General features: G+C 34.2%; 1 long non-coding RNA gene across 6 annotated transcripts in view; it reads left to right on the top strand.

The window, feature by feature from the left end:
• Positions 1 to 24,127, top strand: part of LOC108496191 — a 133,317-nt gene that overhangs the window by 23,439 nt on the left and 85,751 nt on the right. For 5 of the 6 annotated variants that reach the window (XR_001874377.1, XR_001874379.1, XR_001874381.1 and 2 more), the window contains exon 3: positions 23,688 to 23,787. This is a non-coding gene — a long non-coding RNA (uncharacterized LOC108496191). The remainder of the gene's footprint in view (positions 1 to 23,687; positions 23,788 to 24,127) is intronic. The other variant, XR_001874382.1, reaches the window with a different exon arrangement.

Here is a 24,127-nt window from a genome sequence, read left to right as displayed (position 1 = left end):
CTCTGTGTCAATGCAAAGGGGCATATAATTGGTTTTTTCCAAACTTTTTTTTTTTTTTGAAGATGTCTTTTCAATTGCATTTATTCTGTTAATAATGCCATAAAAATAATTACCATAAAAATACTCCAGTATCATTGTGATATATAATATTATCTTCAAAAAACAAAAGTTTGGGGTGTAATCAAATAATATCATTATCTGGAGAATAATGGTACTAGTTTAATGTAATTGGAATCTAACATACAAAAACCTTGTATGAGAAAGTTAGTCACTAACAAGAGAACCTGCACAGAAACGATGATATCACACACAGGCAGTTTCTTCTCACATGCCTAACTTAGTACCAGTTGTGGCACATGGGAGTAGGTAAAAATTAACTCTCTTTTGTATAAGTATGAAATACTGACTTTAGCTGTTCTCTGTCACAGAAAGCTGTAGCATCTCAGAATTCACTGTGGATGCACAGGAAAGTACAGCCTGGTGGTGGTATGGGCTGAAACAGACACACAGATAATTCTTCACTTATTTTTCATATTAGAAAACTGTCTCAAAATAGACCATTAAAATCTTCTTCTCTATGGCTGTAATTGTTGTAAGCATACATTATATATCTTCCTGTTCAGCTGAGTACTGTGGATTTTATGAGGTACCAATATTTTACCAGTGGGTAAAATAAATACAACATTGGGAAATATATGAATATTAATTTTATGTCTTCCTCTAAATTCCCATTAATCTTATATGGCTGGGTTCATATGACAGCTATGTATATCCTTTTTTATTTTAGAAGCATGTACATGGATAAAATTGGCATATGCAAGCTCATTTGTATTTGTAATTTTGAAACCAGAAACCCGCGATCTGTGTCAGCATGTGCATTGTCATGAAGTGGGTTTACTATGTTCCATCCTATCCATAAGCTCTACGTCATTTGCCTCAAAAAGACTTCATGTGGTGAGGGAAGATCCACAGTTAATACAGTTCCATAATACAGATCAATAAAACAGTTACCAGGAATGACTCACCTCTGTCACCAGTCTGTGTGTATTGATAAGGCAGAAAATTTACATTTCTTCCCTGCATTGTCCTTTACCACTGATGACCAACGGGATAGACTAAAATAACTACACAAAATGAAGTAACCACTTAATGATATTATAATTAAATTGACATTTCCTCCAATAATTGAAGAAGAGAGACTCCAGGACAATATGGTAAACAATACTTAGATTTAAATTTTCTTCCATTCTAGTATGAACAATACCTTATTTCCTATAGAATGGTTTAATTCCTATTCTGTGTTCAAATTTTTTCTTTATCTTAAAACCGAAAAAACAAAATTTTGCTTTCATGTTTTACAAATGATTAATCAAATATAGCTCTGTAATATACTACATCTTGCACAGCACTATATTATTAAGTTAATCTGCTGCCCAGAGTCATTACACACATTCCTGGATGTCCTTCTGATATCTCTCCAGTCCACTGGATTTTGAATTGCGATTATGTAAATTTTTTACTGATAAATAAATTACAGTAATTGTAGTTGAAATACCACACAAATTCTTAAGACCATTGCATCTAAATAATATATTATGCATTCCTTCATTATTTATCAAGATTAATTAAAAGAAACTCTAGGGCAAAGCATACATTTATTTTTAAAAAGCACTTTCTGCACCAGGTCCAAAAATATTCCAGATTTAAAAAAGAAAATAAGAGTGAGGAAACAAAGTTTCCATCATTAAATGTAAGGAGTTTGTTTGGATTAATAATATTGCAACAGTGATACCATTCTTACTGTGAACTTGCTATCAATTATAATACATGTTGGCCAATATATAGAGTTTCTGTTGGCAGGAGGACAAGAAGGGAACAGTTAATGTGGGTAAAAGGTGAGTGTATGGAACAATAAGAGAAGAACAGCAGTTTTAGCTTGCACTGAGAAACAGCGAGGAGATGCATTTTAAACCCAGCGTTCAATGCTAAATGCGTAAAATCTCAATGAGCTGCCTGGTGGTTATCAGCAGCACTAGGCTGTTTTCAGGGGAACTATTTAGCTATACTTGCAAAGGAATTTTGTTTTCAGTCTCATGCAAATTCTAATTCTAGACTGGGTTCTAATCACCATGTAGAAATCATCACAGGCATCATAAAATCTCAGTGTACATACAGTAGTCTTTATTTCCCCTTTTCAGAACAGACCTTTATCTGGTTGTTAATGAAATACAGGAGATTGATTGCAGAAAACCTACAAAAGCATATTTACTGTACCAGATACAGTAAGCTCCATTTGGTGCATTAGCATTTAACCATTTTATGCAAATTTAGTGAGAAAATGACTCATGTATATAATTTAATATGCATCAGTGATAACTCATAGCATCTTTATAAGAAAAAGGAAATTAAAAATTCATTAGAAAACTAGACTAGTGATGCTACATGGTTAAAACGTTAAAGCATATTTCAGTGTTTTGCTTACACCAGTGTTCTCATCATGGTGCCACCATTTCATGACAAAGAGCGTAGAGGAGAAAACATTCAACTTAAAATGTCTGCTGGCATATATCGCTGGATTTGTATGTCACTAAACAATGAACGAGCATAGCCATGAATACCAACTATTTAATTAGCACTTTTGCCAGCCATACATAGAAAATAGCTCCTTTACATGCATCATGCTTACCAATTATTGCCATAAAAAGCTACTGATTTTTTTAATGTATGTCACATTCTAGTAAGCCAACACAAGAAAAGCAAAACATCTGTTATTATTTCAAAAACCTCAAAATTCAGAAATTGAATTAAAACACATAAAGTCTTTATTTCTCTTGGAGGTATATTTTAATTATTTAATTTAACCTTAAGTGTGCCATAAAAGGCTGGATATAACTAATAATTAAGAACTTTAAAGGGCAACAGAAACCCTCTAACAGTCTGCAGTTTAATTAAAGGCTATTATTACAAACCTCTTGAACATACAGTTACATTTAATGACAAGTGGTGACTTGTAAATGATACATTTGAAAGGTACCACTCCTGTTCTAAACCCTATTGTTAGACAACATTGAAACATGCATATTCTCCCAGTGAAAGACTATTTTGAGCATAAATGTGATACATTTGTGAAATGAAATATTTCTGCTACTTTGAAAGTATACAGATTTGAAGCATTTTGCTTGGAAATATTCATTAGTTTTGTTCACATCTCTTAACATCTGCAAAATGAATAGAGTATCACTGAAGAGATATGCCAATTAAGATAAATGAAAGTCAGCCATTTGGTCACATTTTGCTAGTAACACACAGTATGCAGAAACACTCCCTGGATGTACACACAATAAACATAAGATACTATATTTAACACAAAGATGTAATGTCTCAATTTTTTCCACCTTTGAAAAAAAAATCTGTGTACTACCAGTGACTATTCAGTTTGCTCAGCTGTAACTGACACAGTTTTCACAGTGTACCAGGAGGCCAGTGGACAAATTTTTCACAAGCAACATATATTCGAGTATTTGTAGCAATGTAGGCCAAAATACCTATTGAATCAAAATATATTGTACTACCTCTTGGTCATTGAGCCCAATCCTGTAAGGTCCCTGTTTTTCAGGTGGTCTTTACTGTCTTATGGTGTCTTTTCAATTTGGCATCTCCTATAAATAAGAGCTACTAAAATAAGCAGACGTTTAAGTTGGCCTTATCCTACATAAAACTGGCATTTCTAATGAATAGATACAATCTTATGTATTTTGAGTTTTAAACTGGATTTTTACCTGTTCTTTCTGCTTTCATCCCTGTGGTTTTGCTCTCTCAGGTGACGCCCAGTCCTGTGCTTAACACCCACACTTTAAGAGAGTGTTAAAAGCCACAAGATGTTTGAATTATCAGGTGTAAAATGATGAGCTCGTCTAAAAATGAACGAAGGAAAATGCAATTTTAATGTTCTAATAATTTTGAAAATTAATATTTTTCCCAAAATGTGCTTAAATAATTGCTTACACTTTAGTGATTTAGTGAAGTTTATTGTCTAGGTCTGTGAATACTGGACTTTAAATCTGAAAGTACTTATTTACTAATAATTTGGAAAGGGCACACGAAACAACTCATGTTACTGTATTTGGAGAGGCTATAAATACTTGAGGGAAAAATGAGACAATAAGCATAAACAAGACAGGTTACCAATATTGTTTGGAAAGCAAAATATAAGATTTAACATGGAAAAGAGGAAATACAGGCATGAAAAAAAATCTGAAACAAATAAATATTCAACAGTAAAAGATACTGAGTAATAAGAAGAGACCTAAGAGTGAAGTGGATAAGAAGTTATCAGTTTAAAATGCAATTAAAAAAAAACATAAAAGACAGTGAAGTAGCAACAATGCCTCTTATGCAGTATATTTAAAGGCATCATGTTGAGAACCCATAATTTCAACATAAGAGTATTAGACTACCTGGAATACAACATGCCATTAAAAAAGACCTGTAATGAGTTAAACTGTGAAGATGCAGAGAAAAAAAGGGGGGAACTGTTGAAGTGACAGAATGGAGGGATTGCTTCCTAAGGAAAGCTTGAGGGAAGTGACTGAGCAAACTGATGACCAAAGCAAATGTGTGGGTGTTCGAATAAGAAGTAATTCCAGCTACCAGAGACTTGCATTGTGTCAAGTGGTCATTGTTTGTATGCATCCAGAACTTTCTCTAATGTTAACCAAAACTGGCCTAATAAAACATCAAATAACATGCAACATTAAGGCAGTGCTGACACGATGGTTTATGAACCTAGGAAAGGTAAATAAGAAAGTGAGCAGAAGAGATGGCTGTCTGAATATCTGGAAAAATTCCTAGAGAAGAAGTGCATGGTGGGTTAGACTGAGAGGAAATAATGTTGACTCCATTGCCTGAGTCATTTAAACCTGGAGTGGAGAATACTCCAGAGAATTCACCGCAGGTTACAATCGTGCGTACTTAAGATTGGCTAGATCAGCTCTTAGATCTTTATTCATCCCTAAATTTTTGTGATTATACAGTTATTTGATCCCAGGTGATTCTTTTACCTAGAGCTAAATCTTCAAATAAAATGATTTCTAAAGATAAATCTGGATAGTTCATTTGCATGCTCTTTTTGAGAAGAACATGTGATAGAGACCTATCGTGATAGCATTTGTTGCCTGGACACCATCACAGGAGTAATAAGAGTGCAATCATCTTGAAATATAAAAGTAAAAAATCACAAATGAAAATGGTTGGTTTAAGATTCTCAGTCTTATGCTGAAGATCCCAAAGGCATAATTATATTAAGTATAGAAATACTGCTTCCATTTATTTGACATAGATAGATATCTACTGTCTTTGCCTTTTTTTTTCACAGTTTCCCATAAGACAGTGTCTGAATTATTCCTTTCTGTGAACAGGTGAATTACAAATATAGCATGTTGCATATGATTATATTATAGTCTATAGCAAAATATCACATGTTTACAAATACAGTGGTTAGAAAATTTATCTTTTAATGTTCGTGTTGTTCTTTAAAGACCCTTACATCTTTCCACTGAAGTCAATGTGTGATGCTGGTCCTGGTGCAAAGACAAGATCTCTTTATGAATGTCTGTAGAACACTAAAATATCTGTAGAACATTAAAATGATTGAGTCTCAAACAATTTATAAATTATTTTCTCTGAGTAGACACTGACAGAATACCAGGCTAGGTTACTTACAGAGGGACTTTTCCTGATTTCATACTTCATTTTCAGTTTGAACATGGTGTGAGCATTCAGACACCTTGTTCAAATAAGAATTAGTCCAGCCTGTCAAATAAAAGCACTTTTATAATATATAATCTGACAGCTGATTTGGTGTCTCTGAGTTTTCTGTATGTTTTACTGGCATGCATCCCTGCCGTGCAGTTTACATTTACACATATATATGTATAAAGAAATACGTACACATATGTGTAAAATATATATATTATATACAATATAGATGAACTAGCTAGGAAGAGCTTACTCCAGTGTAGAATTTATTTGTGTCATTGTTTGCTAAATTAGAGAGAAAATAATGAACTTTCAAAAATAACAAATGTGGTTTTTAAAAAGGAAATAAAAGGACAGAGAAAAAAAAAGCCATCAACTCTAAATCCATTTTAACTCTTTTTTTTGTCCTGATAATTTCCAACAATGACTACACATTACAAAGTCAGTGGGTTATCTCATATGCTTTCTCATATGGTCTTGTTTGCTCTAATATTGCCGTGCTGTTTCATGACATAAGTGAGCCGTATGTTGGTGTGTATTAGGTGCCACAAAGGGTTGGTGCAGGCGTGAGCACAGCCTCCTCCACAGAACCTATGACTTGCAATTCCTCCACACTCCACCTCTTGTTTTTCCCCTCTTAGACCTTTTTCTGTGCTTGCTGTGCTTTCCCCTGTACCAGTGCAGAGGAGGATTTTGTTATAAGACATAAACACAGAGCACAAGCACAGAGCTGCTGCTCTCGGGATGAGAGCTTTGCTGTCCTTGATGGTAACTAAAGTGAGGAGAAACTTTCTGCAGCAAGGGCATCAATGTTAGAATTCAACCTTTACAAACCAGGGCATTCTCTGACCTATTGGCTTTGGTTGTCGCCAGTGAGGGTTAATAGAATTAATTCAGATTTGCCTTGATTTAAAGTGAGAACTGAATCAAATGTTTGGGGTTTTTTTTTTTCCTCCCCCCAGGTTTGCCAGCCCTGTTTTGCATTTTTTTTTCTTTTTATTTCTATAAAAATAACACTATCTGTCCTCCATGCATTTTTGCAGTATTTAAATAGGTGATAAGGGGGTAAAATTTGTATTCTAGAGGCAGCCTAAGAAATACGGTAGGTGATGGTAGAAGTAAGATTGTCAAAAAATAACCACATATATATTATGTACATCCAACTTCTCTGGTTGGTTGACTCTTTGCTAAACAGCAGGAATGGATCTGTAGGGTATAGACTTAAAGACAAAAAAACGATGCAGTGATTGAGAAAATTAGAAGTTCCTCAGCCAATCAGAATGTAAAGTATTGCAAAGTTAAGAGTAAGCTTTATACAGCATTTGAGCATATCTGCACAGTAATTTACAAAAAGAAGTTATTATAATGTTGCTATGAAAACTCTTTGTACTATATATTTGTGAAATTTCTTTTTCATAGATTGAGGTTAAAATTCCAGATAAAATTTTATGTAACATAAATAAATTTGGATATAAATGGATTATTGCAACAAAGTTCGGAGAGTTCTGGAACTGCTGGTCCAAAATGCTAAGTTCTGAAACTTAATTAATAAGTATAGAGATTTTTTTCCTTTTTGTGAATAAATTTTACAAAATTATATCATTTGTGATTTTGCCACTTGGTTTCTCTTCAATTTAGATATAAAATGTGTGTATAGATTAGTAATAAGGCTTTCTGTACAGTAAGTTTGGAACAGATTATAGGTGGATTAGCTATAGTTTAACCAATACTTCACAAACCAAACAATTTAGTCTTTTTCACAAAGGCAGAAAACTTATTAAAGGAAATAACATCCACTCTTCCTTAACTAGTTAAGATGTAAGAAGAATTCTGATTTTTTAAATTCATCTATGTATGTTGATTATGACCTAACATACTCCATAAAATTTAAATTTCAAGTAGTAGCTGAATAAAATACAAAATTACGGAGTATTCTAAAATATAAAAATGCAATCTGTTGATCTTGACTTATAAATCAGGATGAAAGTAAAACCACTTACCTATCTTTAATTTGCAAAGACATAGCAAGCAATATAGCACCCTTACAAAACACTTAGCATGTGTATTTGTGTATGTGAGTGAAAATACATGTAGATGTATGTTTACATTTATGTATAAGATCTAGAGGTATATGTATATGGAGAGAGGACACGTCACATATCAAATCCATCATAAATGTTTATTAATTAATCATAAAAAAAGATACATTTGATTGTGAGGCTGATTTTTTTTTTTTTAAGCAGGGAAATCTCTCAACTCTGTAAACACTGTCTTTTAGAAGACCTTGAGAGAGGACCTTCCATCACCAAAATTATACATATATTTTTAAAAGCTATTTTCTATATATTAAGAAAACCTGAGAGAATTATCATTCTGTCAAAATATTTTTGGTTTTAATTTGAAATTCTGCTCTCCATGAAGGATCTAAATGTCTATGTTTTCCCTGGGAAATTTATCTTTTGCAATCAGCTTCAGCCAATAATGGGCACAGGTGAGTTGGTACTGCAGGTATCTAACTTGGAGCTTATTTATATAGGTAGAATTAAGGAATATTCAGTATTGCTTGTGAATGAAGGTGTTTAGTGTGCTTTAACTAGTGAGCATCTGATACAATTATTTTGCCAAAATGAGTCTTCTGATTAGACATGACCTCAAAGCACAGATGGATCAAGGGCATATTCAACACCGCTTAGAAACGAGTTTGGACCTTGCTCTGAAGTTCTATGTTTTATCATTCTGAGTATTGGCAACCACATTTTTTTTTAATCTTAGCTGCACATTTAGGTGACAACTGGACTCTTCAGTGAAGAGTCCTACAGCAACTTGATAGCTAGTAGCATAATGGCATTAGAAGAGTGAAGTTGAAATCAGGGCAACTTGGAAAGGGAAACAAATTTTAATCAATTACATATTTTACTTTTACTTATTTGAGAGGTCAGCTGATTTCAATAATTAAGGCACGTTTTAAGAAGAGGTGTCTTTGACTTTTGAATTAAGTTAGATGCAACTTTACTTATTTAACAGGACTACGCAGAACTAAATATTCATACATGTTCCTAATATTTTGGTGTAAGAGAAACAGTTGTCCAGGATAAGGGTGTTGTCAGGATAAAAGTGACAACTGTATCAGTAAGTTAAATAACAAAGCAAGTAAGTGCTGAATTTCCCTGCCACTGGGATCAAGCACTGTATTCAGTAGGCCTTCATACAAAGCCTGTGTATGTATAACCCTCATGATGAGTTTATCCAGGAGACTCATCTTCAAAAACAAAAATCAGAAAGAACTTTTCTTAGGGAAGAAATAGTCTGGTGGTGTTTGAGACTACCTTATTGATGATTTTCACTGTTTCATGTCAGTCTCATTTTGATGTGTTTTAGTTTAATCTTGATGGACTCAGCTGTGGATTTTACACCTTCATAACTAAATTCTGAAATTAAGTAATAATAAATGCTTTATACATGATTAAAAGAGTTCCCTTCCTCCCTCTCTTTCTCTCCCTCTCCCTCTCTTTAGAACTTAAAATAAAAGTCTGTAATGAAAGAAAAAGAACCCAACGCATGAGGTGTGCATAGGTTAGGTAGATCAACTGAAGTTCTTGAAACTTTCATGCTTTGGCCAGGTGAATCCCTGCCTTCCCTCCCTTCCCTCCCCTCTAAGGACTCAGCAAAGATACAACCCTGCAAAAACCATAAGGCCTTCTGTGATATGCTAATTTTAATTTTAATGGAAGCTGAGACTGTTCAGCACCTTGTAGTAGACACTCGTCATCTCAAAGGCCATCAATTTCCTTCTCAAATGCAGGGGAAAGAACAATAAAGTAAAATCTCAAGACAGAGTCAATATGCTCTTAAGGAAATTTATTTTCTGACCCAAATCTAGCAATCAGTGAAATGTCATGTAGGACATCAGGAATTTCCGACAGAACAAGCTGTAGATGAAACCTGACGATTCCTTTTTGAACTTTAATACCTATCTCCACAAAACGGATGTAGACCAGGAAAATAGAAAAGTGGGAGCTTTTTAGTTGACTGCCATCAGTGGAGCTGGGATAAGCTTCTGCTTTCCATCAGAGAATCTCAGTTTTCTAGTGGGGACACTTAGAAGAGGTGTTGACTATGAGTAAATGCTACACAGTGGCAAATCAATCAGCTCTGTTACTGGGTGGTCAAATATCCCATCAGTTTGAGAGAGCTTAGCTGGTGCACTCCCTATGGAGGCAGAAAGTGGAGCTGTCTTACAACTGAGTCAAGTTCATAATTCCTGTTACTTTCCTGTTGCTGAACCCTTTATCCTAAACACTGAAGGGAGATAAAAACTATTTTTATACACCGGACTAAACCCTTGCCCGAATAAGAAGGAAATATTCTTAAGCTTTAGTTTACTAGATGCAATATGAAAATATCCAAAGAATTCTACTTTGCAGAATATTATTATACACAAGTTCTGTATGTTAACAAACTGGTCTTGGACATATTTTAAATGTCAATATTTGTATCTGATTTGTTTTTTGTAAATATTATTTGTTGTAGCTTAGTAGTGAGCCACATAGTGGTTTTTCTTTCTCCTAAGTATGCAGTGTGTTGTGTGGATATCTAAACTCTTGCAACATTGATTATAAAACTCAATTTTGAGGTGCAGGGTATCAATACAGATACACTGGATAGTTGCTATAAGCGGTTCTAACCTGCCTGTTACTGAGGGATTCTTGCTTTCACTGGGGACAAGTCCTGTGTCTTTGCTGAAAGAGGCCAGAAGAGAAGAATACAAGAATATAACTGCTTGAGAACAAAGCTGATGAGAAAAAAAATTACTTTTGAAGACTTGCTTATTTACTGAAGGGTTTTGTCAGGAAAAAAAACCAAAAACAACCAAAATGTTTGGTCTTACCATTATTGAACTAGATCTCTCTGCATTCTAATATTGTGTCATGGTGTTGAAGGTGAGATGCCTTCTCTCCTGTCTAACCAAGTTCGAGACATGTCATTGGAGTTGCATAGCTTCAAGTGCCTGTACACTGAACAGCAGTCCTGGTACATAAAGGAAAGTAACTCCAAGACTTTTAAGGAAACATGGTGCAAGATTTACATATGGAAATATCTGATATTGCAATTAGATTTTAAAATGCTAAAATAAGGAATAATGGGAAACTGACTTTTATTATTAAATTTTAAAACTTAGATAATTTTATAGTTGCATTTGTGTTCTAGAAACAGAAGCTACCCTTATTTCTCACAGAGGGAAGAATCAGGAATGGGTTTAAATGGAAGAAAGAAGTAAAAAGGAGTTGAAAATTTAAAAATATATATATTGAGCACGTTAGTTAACATAATGAGCTTAATATAAGTATAATTTCATAACTGCTAAATCCAAGAAAACATTATCTTTATTGAAATAATCTATGAAATTCAAGTATAGGTATTCTTACCCAAGTTATGCAAAAAGCTGAGCCATTTTTCTATTGTTTTCCAGTTCCCCAACTTATGCAACCCTTTCAAACATCACTTTTATCAGTTTAGACAACAGAAATAAAATCAAGACCAGTGACTAGTGTAGGTAAAACATGGCTGAGTAATAAAGTGCAAGATTCTTTCTACTATGACAACGAATAATTTAGGCAAACATACTGACTTCCCTGCTCAGAAAGCTGGCAGATTCTCAGCCTATACAAATGAAGAGCTAAGGTCACATCTCCATTTATTTTTAAAAGTGATTTTAGACACATCAGTCACCATGAAGTTTGGCAATATTTTCTGGTAATCTATATGAGCAGATATTGAGCTCAAGCCTGGACTTCTAAATTCCCATCTATTATTCTATACAGAGAGCAGTGCAGACCTCAATTTCTTCGTTGGTTTTAATTATTTAAGTTTACATTCCTCCACTGATAACATTTGGTTCTCTGTTCACAGGACTTTGATACAAAGAGCAGAGTCCCCAGATTTTTTAATTGCAAGTCTGAAATTGCTGTGGCTACTAAATGTGGCCATTTTGGCTTGTTAAAACAAACAAACAAACAAACAAACAAACAAACAAACAAACAGAAACCCCAATAAAAATAAAACAAAAAAATCCCATACCAAAACTAAACACGAAACCCCAAACCCATGAAATAAATCCTGCTTACTTGTTTGCTCAATTAACTTAATAAAATGAAAAATATTGACATAAATATGTTCACCTGAGACTATGGTGTACTCATCTAAAATAAGGAGGGGAATTATTTTTCTGGTTGGATCACAACATTTTGGGAAGCTTGTTTTGGTGTCAAGCATAAAAGTAATTTAAAACTATAGATACTCCAGTTCAGGATTAAATCAAACATTTTTAAAATTTCTTGCTTCTGGATACATTTTGCATCAAAGATTAATTTCCAAATTAATCTTTCAAAGCAATGATTCAGGTATTCTGATGGTTCTTCCATTGTATTTTATTTAATATGTGGAAAATAAAAAGTTCATAGTTACATTATAGTGATTTTGGTAACTTTAAAAAGTATCAACAGATGTAACAATTTTAAAATTAACCTGAAAAATCTAACTACAATCTAACTACAAAATCAGCATATAAATCTAATTTACTAATTTTAAACCAAAATTAAAATAATAGTTCAGACAAGGCAGTATTTTGGAATAGTTAACAGAAAAATAATGCAACATGCAATATAAATATAATTCCCAGTTAATGTAATATTGTCAGTGTGCCAGTGGTGTAATAGTTGTTTGAAATGAGAAGTATGTATGAACATTTAGAAACGTAAATTATTCCCCTGAAGTGATAAAAATAAGAAAGGAATACTTTCTTGATAATTGCATTCTTTCTTTACTAAGCATGAAATGTGTTGAAAGGAATGTGGCAAAAATCTCAAAATGGATAATTGATATGAGTTTATTTTTTATTTCTGTGTTTCTCAATCCATTTATAATCTGATTGTTTTTCCCTATGTAGCTGGAAAGTAGTAAAAACCCAAAGACAATGCATATGCTTCACTGTTCTGCTTCCAATTTTGCATCACTAATTTCTTGATTTTCTCAAAGACTTTTTCAGTAATTTTGTGTCAGATTGTGACATTGATTGCAAATTAGAATTTTCCACTGACTCTAGTAGGTTCTGCTAAGAAAGCAGTTGCTTGGTCAGGATGACTGTGAGATTCCTCTGAAAGAAAGAACCTGATGTCTCATAAAAATAGGATAAGAAGTACCGATACTGTGGTAGTGGTGTGAAAGTTGGAAAATGAAAGAAGAGTTGATATAAAATGTTACTCAAAAATAGAAACCAAGTTAAAGGTGATGTTTTTGCTGTTGGCTCTTTTTCAGACCATAAGCTGAAAACTAATATTTTTCTATTTCTTCCGCCTGAGGAAGGCCTCAAAGACAGAGGAATGCCTCTAATCTAGTCTTGTAATTGAACACGTGTTTTAAAAACTAGAGGAATGTTGTTGAGGCAAAAGTGATGGGACAGGTCAGAAGAAAACACATTGTTTTCCTTAACTAAAGAGTCTCTGAGAAGTAAATGCCCAGAGTTACTCCAAATTCAGTGTTCTGTCCAGGGACACCTCTGGTAAATAAGTAAGACTGTTAGTGACTTAACTAAGTCCAATTGTGGACCTAAACATTCCTCTGAAAATCACTGTCTAAAAATTTCCCTGGTGATGTTTTTTTATGCGGAGGACTTGATTCAACCATCCTGATTTCATGGTATGATATAACTTTTGCATGGAGTTTAATTGATGTTAAAAGGCCAAATTCTAATCTCATCTGTACAAGGGGTACATCTGTAGTAAACCTATTAAGGTCAGATGAGTTACTTTAGATTTACAGCAGTGTAAGTAAAAGCTTATAGAGTGTATTCACATAAGATTTATTTATGTGTGTAAAGGTTACATGCTTGGGCACCTAGATTTTCCCTTAAAGATAAAAATTTCAGCTTTTATGTCCTGTATTATAGGCCTACTTATTTATATATTCCTATAAATTAGTGGTTTCTATTTCATATGTAAATGCAAACACTTTAAAAGAATCTGTCTTTGAATCTGAGGAGATACTCGGGGGAAGGTGAACAAAAATACTCACTTTTTTCCAGCTAAGGAATGGCAGTTCATTTCTTCTCACAAAGATCTTGTATACACTTACTCCTGTAGCATATGGCTAGCACACTTTGCTAAAAATGGTTCTGCTTTTAACAGATGTGGCCTTAGACACGCAGAGGCTGTGACATCCATGGGCATAATATATGAAAGCCTAAAACTTAGAAGATGCATCTTTCTGATTCCCTCTGAGTATAGTGAGGGAATCACATTGACTTTGTAAGGGTACATGCAGCCTCCAGAAGAAACAAAAATGTTACTGTTTAGAGTTACAGGAATGGGCAAAAAAAATACTTGACACATTTATAGCATGACCAATTCACAACATTGCACAAACCTTAACTAATTCATCAATAAGATAGGTGATTTGACATGCTGTCTTTTCCACTTGAAATAACTTGAGTAAAAAAAATACTATGTGTATATATATATATATATATATATATATATATATATATATATACATAGTGCATGCCATTGAACAAATTATGTCAGAGAACAAAACACAGCAAAGTCTACACAGACATGAATGTGTCCATAACAGAAATATGCCGAGTATAATATAGAAGGCAAGATAGGGTCACAGTGGCTTAGGCACATTCTGTTCCCTCCTAGGCCTAATTATTTTCAGTTAGGTTAACTGGGAATCTTTCTGTTATTGTACAGAAAAGAACACAATGTTTTACAGAGAAAAAAAAACAAACAAAAAACCCCACCAACACTCTTGGAAACTGTGGAACCATTTTGAAAACAAGACGCAAAATATTTCCAAAGAAAAAATAAGAAGTGATATTTAAAATCCCCAAACAGAACTGTATTATAGATTTTGAAATAACAAAAAATAGGAGAGAATGTCACTGTTATGGCCATGAGGCTTAGAGTGGGTTTACATTGCAAACATAAGTGAAGCACCCAGAAAACGCTCTGGTAGATAAAAATGGCCACTGACCCAATTAGCAACAAACCAAAGGTATCATAAATGTAGCTGAGAGTCAGAGGTGTTTTTCAAGCACAGTTTTTAGGATTCTAGATTATGGAATGAATAATCTTGAGCAGAGAAAATGAGGAAAACACAAAAGGTTTGTTGAATATTGATCTGCTGGGGATTAAAATCAGTGGTGTTTAGTGAAATGCATATGGCCACATTAATACGTTTCATAAACAAGGACCCAAGTCTTCTTTGTAAGCTAGGAAAATATATTTTGCACTTATTTTGTATTCTTTACATATCAATTGTAGAGTTTAATTTTTCATATAATCAGTTTCAGCTACAGTTTTAGATCCTTTTTTGTATTTTTTTTGATATTAAAATTTTACCTATATGTACAGATTGTTTTTGGAATGGACTGTAATTCATGGTCCTTATCATTCGATATTTCAGCGGATTATTTCTGACTTCATGATTATATTCCCTTACATGTAAAAGCTGCCAGTTCTGCCTATCCATTACTGTTTTAGAGTAACCTACTGGCACGGAAATTCTAAAGCAGTGATTTGTATCCCATTTCTCTGCTATTGGAATTTTAATTGCTCCTTTAAGCTGCCTTATTCAAATACATGTTGAAAAAGTAAAACAGTCACAGGTGTTATTTGGTAACTCCTGCCACAGAAATTAAGGCAGACTGCATTTAATGAATGAAATAATTATCAAAACCTGAAAGGAATAATTTAAACCAGATGAGAGGGAGTGATATTCCTTATGTTAAGATGCATAACTGATGTGTAGAAGTCACTTCCAAAGGCAATAACCAGGATGACACTCCAGCAAAGTATTAGATATGCTATCACAACTTGAGTGGCCACATTATATGAGAAGTCAAGTGTGTACAGATAAATAATAAAAAGTCAAATAATTAAATTATTCTTCTGGACTGGTAACTTCATCATGGGCCTTTTCTATTTGTAAGTGATTTTTCTTTTGTTCAGATAATGTTGGCCAGCCAGCCAGTCAGGATGATCTGATCCAGGATATCAATTCAAATTCTTTTTTCCATTAAATGCATAATTCCCACAGAACGCATGGAAATTGCATCTGGTACAACAATGGTTGAAAATTTTTTAGGATTGTCGTTACAGATTTTGCATAAAAAAACCCCAAAACCAAACAAAATAAATCCTTAAAGAAATTGTATTAATATAAATTCATAAACCAATGTGGTCCTTCAGTTGTACAAATGGACGATATCTTAAACTTAAGAATTTTATACGACATCAATAATTTTATAATTTTAGGGCTACAGTGTTTTAAACCTCAGCAAATACGATTGAAATAAGGTTTCCTTAAGCTTTCCTTATGCTTTCAAGGTGTTTTTTCTTTAATATGGTTATATAATAGATTAGATATTCCACTGGAATTTTAAACTGAAGCTTTCTCTTTATCTGTAAGAGAACTGTAAAAGCATAAAGTCTCTTCTGTAAAATCTGATGTAAGCTGTGCATCTGTAGTCCTTTTCTGCAAAATTTAATCCACTCTCCTTTGAAACAGAGGAAACTCCTGCAAGCTTTTTGCAGGTATTTTCTTTCACCATTCTGGTTTCTTTTCCATCTGATTTTCATACAGCTTTTTTCTTTATGTCTTCCAATAAGTATTTTCTTCTCTCTCTGAGTCTCAGTGAAGCTCTTCTGCATCCTTCTTCCGCACACTTTTTGACTCTCCTACCCCTCTCATTCAAGTGCTGGTGGATGATGTTTCTCTCAAGTTAGTGAAGTATCTCAGTGTCTGGATCACTCATGCTGTGAGGCTATACAGTGATCTGTCACACCAGCCAAATATTCCAAATTGGTTTAGTACCTTTAATAAACAACTTTGCATAAATAAGAGAAAACCCTGCTCTTTTTTATGTAAATGAGAAAACCTGTATATTGCTGGAATCATTATTTAAAGATTTTTTCCCATTGTGGCAAGGATCACAAGACCAGTTGCATTTTATGTATGCTTAACCATCATAGAAGAAGTAAAAGGCAAGAAAAATTTACAACCCTGCATAGTATAAAACTGCTTAAGATCACCTTGATGTGTGCATATGCATTCTGAAACTACAGAATATGGAGAATTTAAGGGCAGGCTAAATCATGTCATCTCTTTTCAGTCCAGTTTCAGTAAAAAGATACATATATCCAAGCTTTATTAATCAGGTCTGCCTATACACAAATATGCACACTAATTGGACATTATTGCCACCTTATCATGGTTTTAGGATGTCGTTTATTGCTGTTTCTTAATTTGACTTAAATCCCAAAGTCATGTCTCAGAATAAACTGGTGTCATTTTAAGATTTAAGAAACATTTTTATTTTTAGTATATGTTTCCCATTCACTAAGAACTAACACTTTTCTTTTTTTTCTCCTTTTTTTTTCTTTTTTTTTCTTTTTTTACTTTTTTTTTTCATTTGGGTTATCTGCATTGTATGCTAAATAAAAATAAAATTAAAAGAAATACTTTTAGAGGATTTCAGACCTCTGACCCAGCAGACAGTCAAATACAAAGTGTGGGTAACCAGAAATCACAATCATTAGATGAACCAAATCTTTTCTTAAAAGTCCTAAGGTCCAGCTCAGGCTTGGTATCACACCACTGTTTTGATGGGATGCTATAATATTTTATTTTTGCTTTTTTTTCTCTTTCACAGAAGTGAAGTAAAAAGTCTTTAAAATAAAATTAAAAAAAAAATCTGTTAATCATGTATTACCTACATTTACTACCCTTTCTTGACCAAAATAATCAATTCCATTTTGTTTAGAATGTCAAGAATCAGTGTTTTGTCAGGGCCAAAATGCTCAAGAAGAGTTTCAGAAACATATTTATCCACAGAGGCCAAGTCAGCCTCGGTATAAGCCAACAACCTTTTAGGTTGCTATATAATTTTTCTCAAAAGCAAGATGTTCTTCTGAAGCATTATCACTCACATGGTGAGAGATGGAGAGAGACAACAGATTTTGGACTAGAATATATAATTTGCCTTCTTTTAGCTGTTCTGACTCAGTTTCTGGTCTTTATTTTGCTATACCAATAGAGATTAGGCATTTCTTCTTAGAAATAAAAATATATTTTGTAGATTTAGTAATTTATTTTGAAATAAAATATAAGATTTCAACAATAAAAGAATACAGAATTATCCTGACATGTTTCTGTAATAATTTGCTCTGCAGAAGCCATTGTTATAGGACTGTATCAGGATCACGAATAGTACCTTCAATGAAGACAACAGCAATAAGAAAATCACTATGTTAGAAAAAAACATTTAGTCCGGGCCTCTGTTTTAAGTGCTTGTATACCCAGCTTCCACAACACTATGCAGAATATATCATCAATGAGGGAAAAAAAATAATGCATACTAAATCAAATACAGCAAATCAAATACAGCAAAAAAGGAGGATGCTGAAAGGTTATCTGCAAACTTCTAATTAAGAGAAGATGTTGAAAATTGAATGCAAAGACTATGGAAAAGAGCTGAACTTGTCCCATTAAATACAGATTATCTAATACAGTTTTCAAATGCACTACAAAGGGCAGCATAATATGGGGAAGGCAGCTGCACATGCTTACAGTGAAGATCCCTGAAAATTCTTTCATGACATTTTTAGAAATACACATTTTAGAAATGTAAGCATCATTACAGAGGGTAGTGCAGGGTGAATAGCACCTACAGTGTGCCATTGTGAAGGTTTCCAGTGGTAATAGCAGTCATGCCCTTGCATTGTTTGTGATTTTTAGCCCACAGTATTGATCATAACTCTTTCCTGCTTGCACCCTTGTCATTTTAAGAGCAAGCATGGGGCCAAATGTGTTTTACTTCACCTTTCTTACCATATTCTCAGGTAGAATGTTATCAAAAAAAACCTCTGACACTGAAGAACAGGGTTATCAGTGTTCTGTGTAACCACTTCTTCCTCCCACAATACCATAGGGTTTTCTTTTTGGAGGATGAAAGGAAAAATGCAACCTTCCTTTCCTAGATCAGAACAGTGACAGTGATGACATGATGCTTAGCAGTGTTGTTTTCTTCTGTTTGAGGGTTCTGGTTGCAAACCTGCAGATCCAGGGATGATATTGATTCAAGTACTGGACATCATACCAAGACTTCTCTGTTACTTCATGTACGACAGGACTGATGGTTTTAATTGTTTTTAATTATCACAGTAATATTTTAAAAATATTTTTCACAGTATTCTGTGAGAAACTAATTTTCAAAATTACACAAAGCATTCAAGACAAAAAAAATTCTTCAATAATGAACATGTACAGTTTTATTAGGACTTTTTCTTCACAATCATTTCACACAGAGAAATTTAATACAGTGTATTACTCTCAGACATTTTCATTTTTATGCAAATGCTTTATATTCTGATTTAATACTTAGGTTACACAGTGTGCAGTATTATCTTGATTTATTGTTAGGTCTTGTTATCACCTACTGCTTCTTAATTCATGAGACTAGGAGTTTTCAGGACAGATGTATAGTTTGTTCTGGACTAGGACATCTGCACGAACATATATTTGCAAAAGTGCCAACATTAACAATTTTGGTACTCCCACCTCAAGGTAACAAAGACTTTCTTACCTGCATTTTTGCAGGTCACACTGATGTTAATGGATAAAAGTTATGCTGTTCTGTTGCTCTGGCTCTATTCAGTTACACAGAAATCAAAGATGGTGAAGACCTAATAGGTTACCTGATGTTTTTTTATTCCACTGAAGGATTGTTCCTTAAAGTGTTTTCTCTTGCAAAGAACAGGAAGTCCACTATGTCCCCTGGGAAACTTTTCAACAGTCTAATAGAATTCACCATTAGAAACATTTTCATTTTGTTCAGTTTACATTTTCCTTTCCCTCATTTCATTCATTTCGTCATCCTCACTTCTGTTTAATGACAATAATCTGACAATCAGACTGTACTGTCTTTCCAGATACATTCCCAAACATTTGTAACCTAATTCTGCAGTCATTAATAATGTACAATGGCCTACAAGCAATGAAAATTTAGTCTCCAAAAGCAATTCTGCAAGGTGCTGGGCACACCCTGCAAAGTGCTGCATGGCCCTCAAATTCATCACCTTGTGGTTAAATTCAAGGCTCTCATCTTTTTATTCAAACCTCTCCTTAACATTGTCCTGCTTTATTTGACCTAGACATTTGACCTGCTTCTGCCCTCTCTTTTCTACTAATGGTGTTACCCTTGGTGCCCTGGTCACCTCCTCCCTTTCTTGTTGTTTTGACTCCTCCTCTCCATGCACATCTTCAGCAAACTGAATCAGGAAACATGCAGCTTCTTCTTAACAGGGTCTCTGCCTCAACTCCAGTTTTGGCATTAAAATTAAAGTAATGCATGTGATATTTTTGAATGTTTGTAAGTATATTTATTTTACAAATTATAAATATTGAAATAATCACCCCTAAGGTTAACTTGCTTTTGCTAAACAACTGAAGTTACTTAGCTTTTGCCATGAGGTTTTCATCTCTGCTCTCATTTCATCCAGTTGTCAAAGTCGTCTTGAGACTGTAGTAACAGTAAACTTCTCTGGGAAAAAAAGATGTTTGCTTTGGAAGTACAATATATAAGAAAGCTAAAAAGAGTTTAAAAGAGCTTAAGAAAGTTAAAAATGCTTAAAAAGTTAAAAATTTTAATTTAAAAATCTTAATGATAAAAAAATAAATGCTTCAAGAAAATTTAATGTTTAAAAAATTTAAAAGTTAAAAAGAAATTATGTATTCTTAGTAGTAAAACAATAATAGTAGTAGTAGTTTGATCCTGAAATTCCAATAGAGAAAAAAAAATCTGCAATTTTCAATACTCTTTGTACTTCAACATTAAATGTAGCTTGGGCTTCAAGTAAATTAAGAAATAGAAGGTAATTAGAAGAAGACTAAATTTTTGGGCATAACTCAAACTTTATACTGAGTGGAAGAAGCAGCAAGAATTTCCCTGAATGTGCAAATACTTCTCACTTGAAAAAATAGGTGCAAAGAATGGTTTAGGATGCTGAAGCCTAGTGATGACTAACCTGTTTGAAACAAATGACAGAAGTATATGCAGTCAGTCTGGGTGAGGTTTTGAACTGTATCTGTAAATTAACAGTTATTTGCTCAAGTGTTATGGGTAACTTTTTATAACTCTGTCAAAGCTGTTTGCCAGATAAGTGTAGATCTATAGCTATCTCCTGAAAGTATCCTCAGAGTTCCCAGGCTGATGTGCATATTTAATCTGAATGCACTCACATGTACTGCAAAGGGCTATTTGAAGAGGGTAAAGCGGAAAAAGTGTCAGTGGTGTATCCATGCAGTGATCCTGGGTTGAATGACTGACAGAGGAAGTTCATTCAAGAGCCATTTTAATCTGATTTATCAGAAAAAAACCCCCATCTTTTCCCCATGTTCTTTCTGATCTTACATGGAAACAAATATGGAAAGAATATTTTCTCCTAGTTTTAGCCCTAGTTCTGTTGATATCTTTTATTATATTCTGCTGCTCCTTTGGGAACTGTTTTGGTTTTATTCTTCATTTGATCTGATGTAAGCATCTCTCAATTTTACAAGAAGACATTTATTTGTTTCACTGATATCTAAATTTTCTTCCACTATTTGCCTCAGGCCTGACTTGTATTATCTATGGACAGAGGCCCACGCACCCTTATGGCTCCCTCAACATGTCAGCAATATCTTTAAATTATCATCACTTCAGAGTTTTGTGCAGGAGTCCTCTGTTCTTAGAGGGGGAAAAAATTCGTGTTACAGTTGTTTGTACACCAGAATTCTTCTGTGTCCTTAGCCTATGAAATAAATGGAAATAAAAAATACAATTGCGTTATTTATTTGCTCAGTGAAAACAAAGTATTTTAAAAAATATTTTATTATTTAAAAAATATTTTATTATTTAAAAAATCTTGTGATTTGACATTTTGGACAAATCTACCCACTCATAAGTAAGTTTGAAAGTGAGTTTTGTAAAATTGTGCAACTTAATGCCTTTGCTACTTATCTTTTCCTTTTCTCTGAGCTACAGAAAATTGATACCAAAACTTTCCTCTATGAATTTACTTTTAGTTGTAATGATATCCTTGTGCGTGGAATAGAGAAACTCTCTTGCTGTCATTCATAACTGCCTTAATGCCTTTCAACAAAATCTTAATTGAGAAGAAGAAATTGTACTCCTTCATTTACCCCAAACTTGATACTATTTCTTTGAAAAATGAGAAGCATAGTCAAAAAGAGAGAAAATCCTGTGTGTACATGTGCTCTCACACATCTGCCCCTCACATTGCCAGGTGACAATCACATATTCTTCGCTCATATACAGTTTAAGTAGTTTTTCTTCACCTACTTTTTTGACTACTCGGCTGCATCCAATCACAAGGTTCTTGTGGGAATGGGTCTATGCAGAATTCAGACCCTTCACACAGGAGTTCATTGTTCATCACTGAAGAGCTGCTCCGCTCCAGACTGTTGCCCCCTCAGAAGAGGCCAGTCTTTCACTTTATCTAATTAAACATTGATTGCTTTTTTATTGGAGTCCAGTGAGTAGATCAGAATAGAGAGATTTGTCAGCTGAGGAATCCTGTGAACAATTGCAAAATCCATGTCTCCATTTGCAATAGACTCTGTGCTGGGAAAATTTGTGTGACTTAAAATGTATTCTTATGAAATCAAAATTCGAATTTTAAGCTTATAATTCTTGAAGCACTAGATAAAGAGGAAAAACTGAGTATTATGTGACTGATGGTGACTTTCATGCAATTCATTATTATGTTTGGGGTTTTTTTGACCCGCAAAGTGCTAGAACCTGGATTTTGTTCTGAACAAAGACATTTCTGGCAAAGTAATGCAACTGCCTGCTCACTTGAGTGTTTAATGTAACACTCACTTATGCAGAAGTATGCCACCTGCTGATGCATAAAAAACACGTCTGGTATCACCTCTGTCTTATTTCAGTCACTGACATGGCTGAACTTTACTTAGTTTAAGAAATATGAGCACTGTGCTTGACTGCGGATAAGTACACATCCTTGTATCACTGAACAGCACTATTCTAGCCCAGTGCTTACAACTTTCATAATTTTATACTGATTTTGTTGGTACTATCTGTGTTTCTACAGGACCTTCTGATATATTATAAATTTTTCTTGTACAGTCTTTTATTTTAACATTATTTTCAACTTGGCGGTATTTTGCTACTGAAGTTTTGAGGTAGCAAAAACAGAGTTGAGACTTTTACTATCTTCCATTTTACACCAAAAAGATACAGTACTTTTCAAGCCTGTGATTTGATTATATTCAGTAGGAAGCCAAAGACAGCAGAGCTTGGTTGTTTTTTTTCACCCTGACAAAGTGCTTTGAAAATCTCACCACAGATTTCTTGTCCTTTGTCATCCATATTTTCAAAAATGATAAGCACTCATTCTTGCTGCTGAAATAAATGAAAACACACAGCACTTCTACAAACCAGATTTTCAATATATTAATGCTTGTTTTTTCCTTATAGCAATTATCTGTGCTTCATATTATTTTGCTGTTAGTATAAATGTAGAGATAATAGTAAAAAAAAAAGATTGGTCATCTCGGTAGGAGTTGAGACTTTTTTTTCAGAGGTTTTTTTTTCCTTCTGTTTTCAGAGTAAGCAAACAAGTGAAAATGCAGAAAGTGGCATAGGTGCTTGAGAGGATTATTTGTAAGACTATTTGCAGTGCCATATTGAAAATGCATTTTGGAAAGTTGTAATGAAAAGGAGGGATGTTTTGGCACAGAATCTGAGAGGAAAAACAAAAATGTTTAAAATAAGAATCAGTGTTGATAATGAAATTGTCAGAAGGGGTTGTTTTGCTGGTAAAAGTTATGTGTCACTTTTTGGCCAGGAAGACAACTCCTGACAGAGATGCTTCCTACAGCACACCATATTAGTGGGAGTGGAATAACTGCTGCATCACTAACACCTGTGAGCATCACCTGGAAAAGGTGAGCTTAGGGCGGGAGTTAGGGTGGGGGATGGGGGCGCAAGGGAGGGGGTGGAAAGGGTGGTGTTGGAGGGTAGTGCCTGGCGTCACATCCCACTGAGGGATGGGTCCTTAGGGAGTGTCATTAATAAGCTCGCAGAGAGGGGCTGGTGGTGCCTGTACACAGAAGGAGAACAAATTAAGGGTACACCAAGCCACGGAGTACAAAAGGGGCTGTTTCGAGCAGTATGATGGAGGAGAATGTGTGGTGAGTGACAGCCGGGTCTCCTGGGTAACAGGGCTCACCGGGAGCCGGGTTGCTGCAAGGCGGTAGAGACGTGAACAGGAGAGGGGGAGCTCAG

This window comes from Lepidothrix coronata, unplaced genomic scaffold, assembly GCF_001604755.1.
Source record: "Lepidothrix coronata isolate B3197 unplaced genomic scaffold, Lepidothrix_coronata-1.0 Scaffold37, whole genome shotgun sequence".
Lineage (NCBI taxonomy): Eukaryota > Metazoa > Chordata > Aves > Passeriformes > Pipridae > Lepidothrix > Lepidothrix coronata.
The sequence above is the reverse complement of the archived record's forward strand: the minus strand, read 5'-3'. Positions and strand labels throughout refer to the sequence as shown.